The following is an 11,756-nucleotide window of genomic DNA, read 5'->3' on the forward strand; positions in this document are numbered from 1 at the left end:
TGCTCTTCCCCCTCTTGTGCTCTGTATCTGTCTCCCAAAAATAAATAAACATCAAAGAAAAGAAAAGAAAAAAAAATAATGATTTGAACAGAAATCAACAAAATTGAAAACAGGAAATCAATAGAAAAAAATCAACAAAACCAAAAGCTGGTTATTTGAAAAGATTAATAAAATTAGTAAGCTTCTAGTCAGGCCAACTCTCTTTTATCTAAAAGAGAAGATACACATTACTAATACCAGAAATGAAAGAAGGGGCATCACTGCAGAGCCTATAGACATTAGAAGAATAATAAAAGAATTACGAACCACTCTATACTCACAAATTTGATAACCTAGATGAAATGGACCAATCCTTGAAAGACACAATTTACCAAAACTCACGCAAGAAGAAATAGGTAGTCCAAATAGGCCTCTATCTATTAAGTAAATGGAATTAATAACAGATAGGTTCTGTTGGAAACAGATAGGTTCACTGGTGAATTCTACCAAACATTTAAGGAAGAAATGACATCAATTCCCTACAATCTTTTTCAGAGAATACAAGCAGAATAAATACTTCCTAACTTATTATAAGAGGCTGGTGTTACCCTAATACCAAAACCAGACAAACATATTACAAGAAAATAATACTACAGATGAATATCTCTCATGAACATAGATGCAAAATTCCTAACAAAATATTCACAAATTGAATTCAACAATGTATTTTAAAAATTATATACCATGATCAAGTGAGATTTATTCCAAGGATTGGAAGGCTACTTCAAAATTTGAAAATCAATCAATGTAATCCACCACATCAACAAATTAAAAAGAAAAAAAAATCACATGATTATAACAATAGGTGCAGAGAAACCATTTGACAAAATCTGACACTCATTCATTAAAAAAACCCTCAGTAAACTAGGAATAGAGGGGAACTTCCTCTACTTAGTAAAAAATATCTACAAAAACCATTGTAGCTAATATCATATTTGTGAGAAACTCAAAAGTTTCCTACTAGGATCAGAAACAAGACAAGGATATCCCCTCTCACCACTCCTTTTCAACATTGTACTAGAAGTTAAAATAATGCAATAAGGCAAGAAAAGAAAATAAAGGTATACAAATTGGGAAGGGAGAAACAAAACTATCTTTGTTCACAGATGACATGATCATCTATGTCAAAAATCTCAAAGAATCAACAAAAAAATCCAGGATCTGATTCACTGCAGAGCCAAAGGAGGAGGGGAGAGGCCTAGAGGACACCAACATGAGCAAGTTGAAATCATCACAGAAGGATAAAATTCATCAGTTTATTAGCTTCACACACTCAAGTGAAAAAAACAGTAGTAAGTTGTCTGTTTCAAAATGACTGGAGGTTAGATATTGCAACAGACTTTTTTTTATCCAAAATCTTGAACTTTGTATATGTGAGAGTATAAAAGGATCACTGGACAGGAAGAAATTAGAACAGCTATACAATAGATACAAAGATCCTCAAGATGAAAATAAAATTGCAATAGATGGTATACAGAACATATGTGATGACCTCGTACTTGATCCAGCCAGCATCAGTGCATTGATTATTGTGTGAAAGTTCAGAGCAGCAACACAGTGCAAGTTTTCCAAACAGGAGTTCATGAATGATATGACATAGAAAAACTAAATGCCCAGATACCCAAAATGGAACAAGAATTGAAAGAACCAGGATGATTTAAGGACTTTTACAAGCTTACTTTTAATTTTGCAAAGAATCCAAGACAAAAAGGATTAGATCTAAAAATGGCAATTGCCTGCTGGAATTTAGTGTTTAAGGGAGATATGCATTCTTAGACTTATGGAATAAATTTTTATTGGAACATGATAAATGATCAATACCAAAAAATACTTGGAATCTTCTTTTAGATTTCAGTACAATGATTGCAGATAACATGCCTAATTATCACAAAGAAAGAGCATGGCCTGTTCTTATTGATGATTTTGTGGAATTTGCATGCCCTCTAATTGCTGGGACAGAAAGTACAATAGTGTAGTACTAAAAGAACCTTCTAGAATATACACAGTCTGTATAATAAATACAACAGAAAATTGCACAATTTCTGTTGGCTGGACTGAACTGAAGATCAGTCCTCACAATTCAGACTGAGGGTTGTGTCAAAACTTTAAGGATATATCTTGGACCATATGGTATTTCATTCGTCTATTGGTGGTTTGGACTTATATTCTTGTCTGGGCTGATTTGAACATTCATAATTCCAATATTGCAGATTTCATTTTTTGTCTGTGGATGATACTAGTTTATTTTCCCATAAGTCTTAGAACATATAAAAGTCAATCACTTTCCTATATACCAGCAATGAACAAGTGGAATTTGAAATTAAAAACACAGTACCATTTATATCCCTTAGCACTCCCCCAAATGAAGTACTCAGGTATAAATCTAACAAAATATGTACAAAATATAAGGAAAAATAAAACACTGTGATGAATTAAATTAAATAACAACTAAATAATGGAGAAGTATTCCATGTTCATGGACAAGAAGACTCAATATTGTCAAGATTTAGTTCTTCCCAACTTCATCTCTAGATTCACTGAAATTCCAATCAAAATCCTGGAAAGTTATTTTGTGGACATTGACAAACTGACCCTAAGGTTTATAGGGAGAGGCAAAGGACCCAGAATAATCGACACAATATATAAGGAGAAGAACAAAGTTGAAGGACTGACACTACCTGACTTAAAAGTTAATATAAAGCTACAGTAACCAAGACAGTGTGGTATTAGCAAAATAACAGACAACTAGATCAAAATAACAGAATAGAGAGCCCAGATATATACCCACATAACTATAGTCAACTTATCTTTGACAAAGGAACAAAAGCAATACAATGGAGCAAAGACAGCCTTTTCAACAAATGGCACTGGAATAACTGTACACCCACATGCAGAGTAATAAATTTAGACACATACTTTATAACCTCACAAAAATCAACTCAAAATGAATCATAGACCTAAATGTAAAATTTAAAACTATAAAATTTCTAGAATATAGCTTAGGAGAAAATCTAGATGACCTTGGGTATGGTAATGTCTTTTTAGATACAACACCAAAGATGCAATCCATGAAAGAAACAATTGATGAGCTGGACTTAATGAAAATTAAAATATCTGTATTGTGAAAAATAATGTCAACAGAATGAGAAGACAAGCCATATACTAGGAGAAAATATATGCAAAGACCATCTGAAAAAGGACTGTTATCCATGATATACAAAGAACTCTTCAAACTCAAGAATAAGAAAACAAACAACTCAATTAAAAACTGGGCCAAAGACCCTATCACCATCTCACCAAAGAAGATATACAGATGGTAAATAAGCACATGAAAATGTGCTCCACATCATATATCATCAGGGAAATGCAAATTAAAACAACAATGAAATACTGCTACACACATACTAGATGGCCAAAATTCAAAACATTGACAACACCAAATGCTGGTGAAGATGTGGAGCAACAAGAACTCTCATTCGTTGCTGGTGGGAATGCAAAATGGTACAGCCACTTTGGAAGGCAGTTTGGTGGTTTCTTACCAAAGTAAACATATTCTTGCCACATTATCCAGCAATTGTACTCGTTGGTATTAATTTACCCTAGTGAACTGAAAACGTAAGTCTATACAAACACATGCACACAGATGTCTCTAGGAGCTTTATTCATAATTGGTAAAACTTGAAAACAATCAAGATGTCCTTCAAGAGGTGAATGGATAAAGATACTGTGGTTCATCCAGACAATAAAATGTTATTTAGCACTAAAAAGAAAAAGAGCTATCAAGCCATGAAAAGACATAGAAGAAACCTAAAAGCATGTTGCTAAGTGAACAAAGCCAATTTGAAAATGCTACATACTATATGACTTCAACTATATGACATTCTGGAAGAGGCAAAACTATGGAGACATTAAAAAGTTCAGTGGTTTCCAGGGGTTGAAGGCAGTGGGAGGGATGAATAGGCAGACCACAAAGGAAATTTACGGCAGTGAAAATAACTCTGTATGATTCTTTAATGGTGAATACATATTATACATTTGTCCAAACCCATAGAATGCGGAACACCAAGAGTAAACCCTATTGTGGACTTTGGATGATAATGATGTGTCAATTTAGGTTCATTAATTGCAATAAATGTACCATTGTGATACAGTGATAGTGGGGAAAGCTGTACAGGTGTGAGGCAAGGGTTAAACAGCAACTCTGTACCTTTTTCTCAAAATTTCTGTGAACCTAAAACTGCCCTAAAAATATAGTCATATTTAAAAAAAGAAAGTTCAGCTTGTATTCTGGAATCACATTTGCTGGACTTGAAACCAGGCTAATATGGCCTTGTAACCTCCCCGTGCCTTAATTTCCACATCTATAAAGCAGAGATTATACTAATATTTTCCCACGGAGTGGTTGTGTTAGTAAGACAATGCATGAAAAGTACGTAGCCTCAAGCCTGTTGGAAAAGAGAGACAGATTTGAGTTAAACAGTTTTGTTGGGGCGCCTGAGTGGCTCAGTTAGCTGGGCGTCCCACTTCGGCTCAGGTCATGATCTTGCAGTTCACAAGTTCGAGCCCCACGTTGGGCTCTGTCCTGACAGCTCAGAGCCTGGATCCTGCTTCAGATTCTGTGTCTCCTTCTCTCTGCCCCTTTCCAGCTCATGCTCTGTCTCTCTCTCTCAACAATAAATGAACAACAACAACAACAACAACAAAAAACTGTTTTGTTGAACAGACTGAACCAGTGAAGAACAGGAAATGGCTTGATTTTCTTTCCACCCCGGCCTCCAGGTAAGTTCTTTCACATCTTCCTTCCCTTGATGACCTCTTAGTGAGCCAGCCCATCTCAGCTTTCCAGGCATTTTTAATGGTAAGAACTAGCCTCATTTCTGTAAAGATGGCTCGCTTTCAGGTATTCAGTCCAGTCCAGTCTCAATCAAAATTTGAATCTCATATCCAAGTCAAGCTCTACCCTGGCCCAGCGTCAGTGCAGGCTGGATCTGTGGTGGGGCCAGTGGTGGCAAGAGGCATCATGTGTCCTTTTCCTAGTTTTCTGTCTCCCTTACTCTCCCTCTCTCCTGGCTCTTCTAGGCTTAGGGAAAGTGGAATATTAAAGGGAGGGAGCAAAAAACCTTTTTTCTTTTTCACTGAACTTGTTCTGCTGTCATAATCCTTACATAGCAATGCCCCAAACACTGGCTCCTTCAAGGACCATATTTTGTGGATGCTTTAGAGGCTGAGGACATACACACTGCATCTGTCTTAATCTGAGAGATAGGGTTTCTGGGCAGTCTCTCGATCCTTCTCTTTGTTGGTTAATCTCCACTGCAGTCTCTCCCCTGATCCGTGTCTCCTCCTTCCCTGTATTCCTCTGTGACCCAGAGGCTGACTCCTGGGGACTGCACCTTTCAGAGCTCCTTGATAACTTCTGGTTTCAGCCAATGGAGGCTGCAGCAGGAGAAGGGACGTTGGGAGGAGAGGGGGATTGGAAACTTTCTTTCCTGCCCATCCCTGCTAAAGGGAAGCACCTGACAGTGGTGTGGCACTCATGACCATAGCTCCAGCTGGGCTTCCCCACTTCCCCAGCCCCAGCCCTTGCTTGGCTCAGGTAATACGATTTCATCCCCTTGACCTTCATCCTTAGAGCAGGAATGGCTCCTGCTGTTACCAGACCGAGGTGCTCAACATCCCACCTGAAGTTGTGCTTTCAGGAAAATTCTTCAAAAAACAGCACATAGAATGGGATATTGGAAATAGCTATTGGCAACATAGAAGTATGACAAAAGGCTTTTATGTAGAATACATACTTAACCCCTACACGCCAATAAGAAAAAGACATAACCTAACATAAAAATGAACATAACACTTGAATAGACACTTTATGAAAGAACATAACAAAATATCCTCTTTCATGTGTTTCATAAATATATGGAAAGGAGTTCAACCTTGTTAGCAATTAGGAAATTGCAGATGAAAAACTGCAGTGTGACACCACTGCATACTCACTAAAATGGCTAAAATGAAAACGGTGGAAAATTCTAAGTGTCAATGAGGCTGTGGAGCAATTAGAACTCTCCTATACTGCTGGGGGCCATGTAAAGTGGTATGAGCATTTTGGAACTGTGTTTGACACGTCTGCTAAAACTGAACATACGCAAAACCTACACACCCACAGTTCCATTCCCAGAAATACACCCAGTTAAAACATGTGTATGTTCACAATCATAAAAGCCCCCACATGGACATTACACACATGAATATTAATGAAAGAATGGATAAATGAATTGCTGTATGGTCATTCAGTGGAATGCAGAGCAACAGTGAGAATCAGTGATCTACAAGAAGAGGCAACAACATGCATGAATCTTACAAATATAATGCTGAGTTAAAGAACACAGATTTAAAAAAAAATGTTATATAATCACATTTATACAAAGTTTAAAGATAGGCAAAACTAATCTTAGCTATTGGAAGTCAAGGTAGTGGTTATCAAGGGTAGGGTGAGGCTAGTGAGTAGTGCCTAAAGGGAATAAGAAGGTTTCTAGGGAGCTAGAAATGGTCTGTTTCCTGATCTGGGGTGTGATAACATAGATCTGTTCAGTCTGTGAAAATTCATTGAGCTACACACTTTATGATACACGTGCTCTTCTGCCAGTACTTTATTTTTCAATAGAAAAGGACTCTTTGGGAACACCTGGGTAGTTCAGTGGGTTGAACATTTGACTCCTGATTTCAGCTCGGGTCATGATCCCAGGGTTGTGGGATTGAGCCCCACATGGAGCCTGCTTGGGATGCTATCTCCCTCTCTGTGCCTCCCCCAGTCACGAGCTCTCTCTCTTTCTCTCTCTCTCTCTCAAAATAAAATAAAAAATAAACATTTAAAATAAAAGGACTCTTTGCTCTTTTTGGCAAATGGAGTTGTAACAACTGGATATCCATTTGGAATGAACCTCAGCCCTCACCTCACACCATATTTTAGAATTCACTCTAAGTGGATCATGGACCTAAATATAAGAGCTAACATGTGTGTAATGAAACCTTGAGAAGGAATGACAGGAAAATACCTGTGTGAATCTGCATCAGACATAGATTTATTAGCTACAACACAAGAAGTATAAAGTACAAAAGAAAAAATTGATAAATCAGACTTCATAAAACTTTTTAAGACTTTTGTTCTTCAAAAGACACTGTTTAAAAAATGAAAAGACAAGTCACAGACTGGGAGCAAATATTTGGAAAGTACTTATCTGACAAAGGACTTGTAGTATCCAAATTATGTAAGAATTCTTTAATTCCATAAGAAGATAAGCAACTCAAAAATTGGCAAAATATTTGAATAGACACTTCACCAAAGATATGTAGAGGGCAGTACATGAAAGGATGCTTCACATCACTAGTCTTTAGGGAAATGCAAATTAAAACCTCATGAGATACTATTACACACCTATCAGAATGGCTAAAATTCAAAATACTGACAATACTAAGTGCTAACTAGCATGGGGAGGAAATGGAACTCTCGTATAACGCTGACCAGAATACAAAATGAGACAACCACTTTGGAAAAAAGTTGGCCAGCTTCTCAGAGAGCTAAACATACACTTACCTCATGATCCAGAATTTCCACTCCTATATATTTATACAAGAGAAATGAAAACATATGTATACACAAAGACTTGCATGTGAAAATTTATAGACATGTTATTCATAATTACCAAAAGCAGAGACAATCAAAATGCCATTCTTTTTTGCCGTTAACAAATGAATGAATAAACAAAGGTGCATCCATACAATGGAGTACTATCCTCTGACTAAAAAGGAACAAACTATTTACACATGCAAAAATGTGGATGGATCTCAAAAACATTATGCCAGGTGAAAGAAGCTGGATACAAAAGGCTACATACTCTATGATGGCACTTACATGGTGTTCTAGCAAAGGCAAAACTCTAAGGACAGAAAACCTGCCAGTGGTACCCAGGGACCAGAGGTAAAAGAAGGGATTCTCTGTGGAAGGGCATGAGGACAATATAAATGTTGGACATTTATATTGTTGGACAATATAAATGTTCTATACTGTGTTTATGGTGGTTGTTACACAACTGCAAACATTTAGGAAAACTCATTAAATGATATGTCTAAAAAGGATGAATTTCATTTTACACAAATTTTACCTCAGTAAGCCCAATTTGTACAAACCTTTTCATGCCTATCATCTGGGGTGGATTTCTGCTGGGACCTTGACCAGCAAACACACTTCCCTTACCCCCAGCACCTGGCAGGTCCTTCCAAGCTTCTGTTGGAGCCTCCTTGTCCCAGCAGACCATTCCCTGGGACAAGGCACCTTTAACACTGCTAGAGCAGACCACCTTCTGTGGCTACCCGCTACACCCTGCCATAGCCAATGGCCTGAGGGCAGACTGCCCCACCACTGCCCACACACTGCAGCCTTGGACTGGTCTAGCTGGTCTCTCAACCTTGGAGTTTACTAAGAGAGAAGTAGGCATCATTCCCTCTGCCCATTTCCATTGTCAAACACCAGGGCACGCTTACCAAATATATCCCAGAAAATCTTCCACTAGGGACAGCTTGGTTAATTGCACCCAGTGGGCAAATGTTTAAACAGAAAATGCAATGGCCGTCTCCCTTTTTGGCAAGCACCCCGATCTCTAAAGATGTCTCTTGGCACCACTTGACATGATTTGAGGGACTCCTCTCAGCACCTCCCATCAGGAGATGACCCTACCACTCCTATCGAATACATCCCTGATTCCGTTCCTCTCAATACTCTGCAGTTTGTTGGCTCATGCCACTGCAGCAAGGGTTGCAAAACCAGTGTAGACTTAGCAAACCCTAGAATGGATTCCTGATAGCTGCTTGGTGCTCTTTTGAAAATAAGGGAGGTACTTCATTCCTGTTGGCCTTGGTTTTGGGGCATTAGCCCAAGTTTAAACACTCTAGGGAGCACCTGCTGTTAACGGTCGGTCATGTGCCCTCATTTGCTCTCACCTGTTGATGCGTGCACAGAGGCTGATGTTACATAGTCATCGATTGCTAAACAGTTTTCAAAAATAGCTGTCTGGTCAGTTGAATCAGACTGGACGGATTTTTCTGGAGAGCTACAGGGAATACATAACAACCACAGTGCACCTGAAGCAAATCCTAACCATTTCCTGTCCAGCTTGCGAGGCTCGGCGACGATTCAAGAATTTGTGTTTATAATGTCTCAAATGCTCTGAGAGACCCCTGATTCATGCAGAGAATACCCTCCTACGATTATTTATCCTTTGTGGTCACAAGAGTATAATCCTGGAAAAGTTGGCTTTGTATTCCATGGCAACATTCAGGGAGGATTAACATTTTTAAAGCTGAAGACATCTGACCACTGGTTCCTCAAAAAAGGCTGCTGTAGCTTTTTAATGGGCCACTGGGAAGAGAGAATGTAGCAAAAGCTGGACTTTGTCACTTAAAATCTTTGTCCCTTACTTACTGCCAGAACCAATGCTTTCTCGGTTGGGGTGGGGAGGTGATCTATCTTCCAGTCATAAGCCCAAAGAGTGTGGCCAAGCCAGGGAGAAGGACGAGAACAGATGTGGCCCCTCAAAGAGGCGTCCATTCAGAACCCAGATGCTGGAGTTAGGGAGTATGAACTGAATGCCTGCATCTCGGGAAGCAGCGAAGGTTTTCCTCAGAACCGCACACTGGCAGGGCCATGCAGCTGCCTGGAGAACCCCAGAGACTATCAAGTGAGTGAGAGAAGTGAATTCACAAAGCGAATGCTGCAGCCACACACGTCCACAGGTCTGCTCCTATGCACCAGAGTGCTTCCTTCACTGCTGAGCTGGAAGGGTCTGTCCTGTTCTTTCCAGGTCTGATAAGATATACGCAACATCCTCAAATGCTTTTAATGTTCATTGGTAAGCTGATCCATTTTAAAAACCACTCCTATGGAGTGTCTGTGTAGCTCAGTCGGTTAAGCGTCTACCCTCAGCTCAGGTCATCATCTCATGGTTCATAAATTCGAGTCCCTAATTGGGCTCTGTGTCGACAGTTCAGAGCCTGGAGCCTGCTTTGGATTCTGTGTCTCCCTTTCTCTGCCCCTCCCCTGCTCATGCTCTGTCTCTCTCTCTCAAAAATAAACATCAAGGGGTGCCTGGGTGGCTCAGTCGGTCAAGCGTCCGACTTTGGCTCAGGTCATGATCTCACAGTCCGTGAGTTCGAGCCCCACGTCAGGCTCTGTGCTGACAGCTCAGAGTCTGGAGCCTGCTTCAGATTCTGTCTCCCTCTCTCTCTGACCCTCCCCCGTTCATGCTCTGTCTCTGTCTCAAAAATAAATAAACATTAAAAAAATTTTTTTTAATAAAAAATAAACATCAAAATATAATAAAAATAAAAACACACTCCTATTTCAAGTATTAATGGAGAGCTCGTAATGACCCAAAATAAAACTTCCTCCTTGGCCAACCCCCAGCTCCTCTCCAGCTCTTCCTGGAATTGGAGGCTGCCTGTTGGCAGATGGGACAGACTCTCTGCCATCATTGCTTGTCCTCGAAATTCCTGCTGCTTCCTCCCAATTAAGACCTGGGCTTGTCCAGTCAACACGTTTGTTAGTTAACCAGTTCTTGACAACCTCTTGTACAACCAGCCATTATGACTTAAGACTGAAGTTTCTCTTTCAAGGGTAAATACGTCCTAGTAGGAGAACAATTCCAAATGGCACATAAAATCAAATCATTTAAACCCATAGGGATTTCAGTTCTATTCACTTTAGATTCCTTAGGATTTCCAAAGCTGGGGAAGTGAGGACCACACCAGGGAGAAAAATGACACATTGCCTCACCGGTGGCTGGACACAAATCTGTCCCAGCAGTCTTCTGCTCAGTTGCTGGAGGTGCTTTCTGTTTGGTTTGTTTGTTTATCACTGGTCCGATCACACCCCTCTGTCCCTTCACTCATAATTTGGGGACTACGTCCAACTATCTCCGCAGGGCATTTGAAGCTGTTCACGAGCAAGCTCAGATATGCTGATCCCACCCAACCATTCATCCATACCCCGCTTTCACCCCCACCTTGCTATGCAGGTTGCATGCCCACAAAGGGAATGAAAGCCACCCAGGAGCTGCCTGTGAGGTGAGTGCTTTCCTATGCCCTCTACCTCGTGACCCCATCAGCTCTCACTATCTCCCTGAGCCCCCTATTAGTTCCTCTGATACCCTGCTTTGGAAGGAATCCCTTCAAATTCCATTGGGGATAGAGCTACGCACTCTTTTGCGTGCCTACAGCAATCTAGTACATTCTTCTGTGAAGCCCGAGTGTCAGCGGAGATCACCCTGTCCTTTGAGGTTCACAAAAATTGCCTTGTGCCTGCATCCCACATTTTATCAGACATTGAATGCTCTCCCCAAGGGGTTGTGTCCACACCTGTTTTATAAAAGGGCTCCAATTTCCTGATCCTGACCTGTGATTCCTCCTGTCACCTGCCGGAACTTCCTTCTGCCCCACATGGCCCCAGAAGTGAAATACAGCTTCCTCTCTCTGGTTTTCCTCAGTCATAGGGGATCCATGCCATGTAGCTTTCTTTGTTGAAGATGTGGACCAAGCAAAGGTTCACACATCATTGTTTATCTGAAATTCAATCCAAATCAAATTTAGCCGGTGTTCTGTTCCCCCCGCCCCCCTAAATCTGACAACCTTGCTCCCAAGGGATATCAACACACACTCATTTCAGCTCC

General features: G+C 40.1%; 1 pseudogene; it reads left to right on the plus strand.

The window, feature by feature from the left end:
* Window positions 1-1,252: 1,252 nt before the first annotated feature.
* Window positions 1,253-2,015, plus strand: LOC112856129 (DCN1-like protein 1 pseudogene; annotated as a pseudogene).
* The last annotated feature ends 9,741 nt before the right edge of the window (window positions 2,016-11,756 follow it).

This window comes from Puma concolor, chromosome B3 (genome assembly GCF_028749965.1).
Source record: "Puma concolor isolate L17-30 chromosome B3, mPumCon1.1.hap2, whole genome shotgun sequence".
Lineage (NCBI taxonomy): Eukaryota > Metazoa > Chordata > Mammalia > Carnivora > Felidae > Puma > Puma concolor.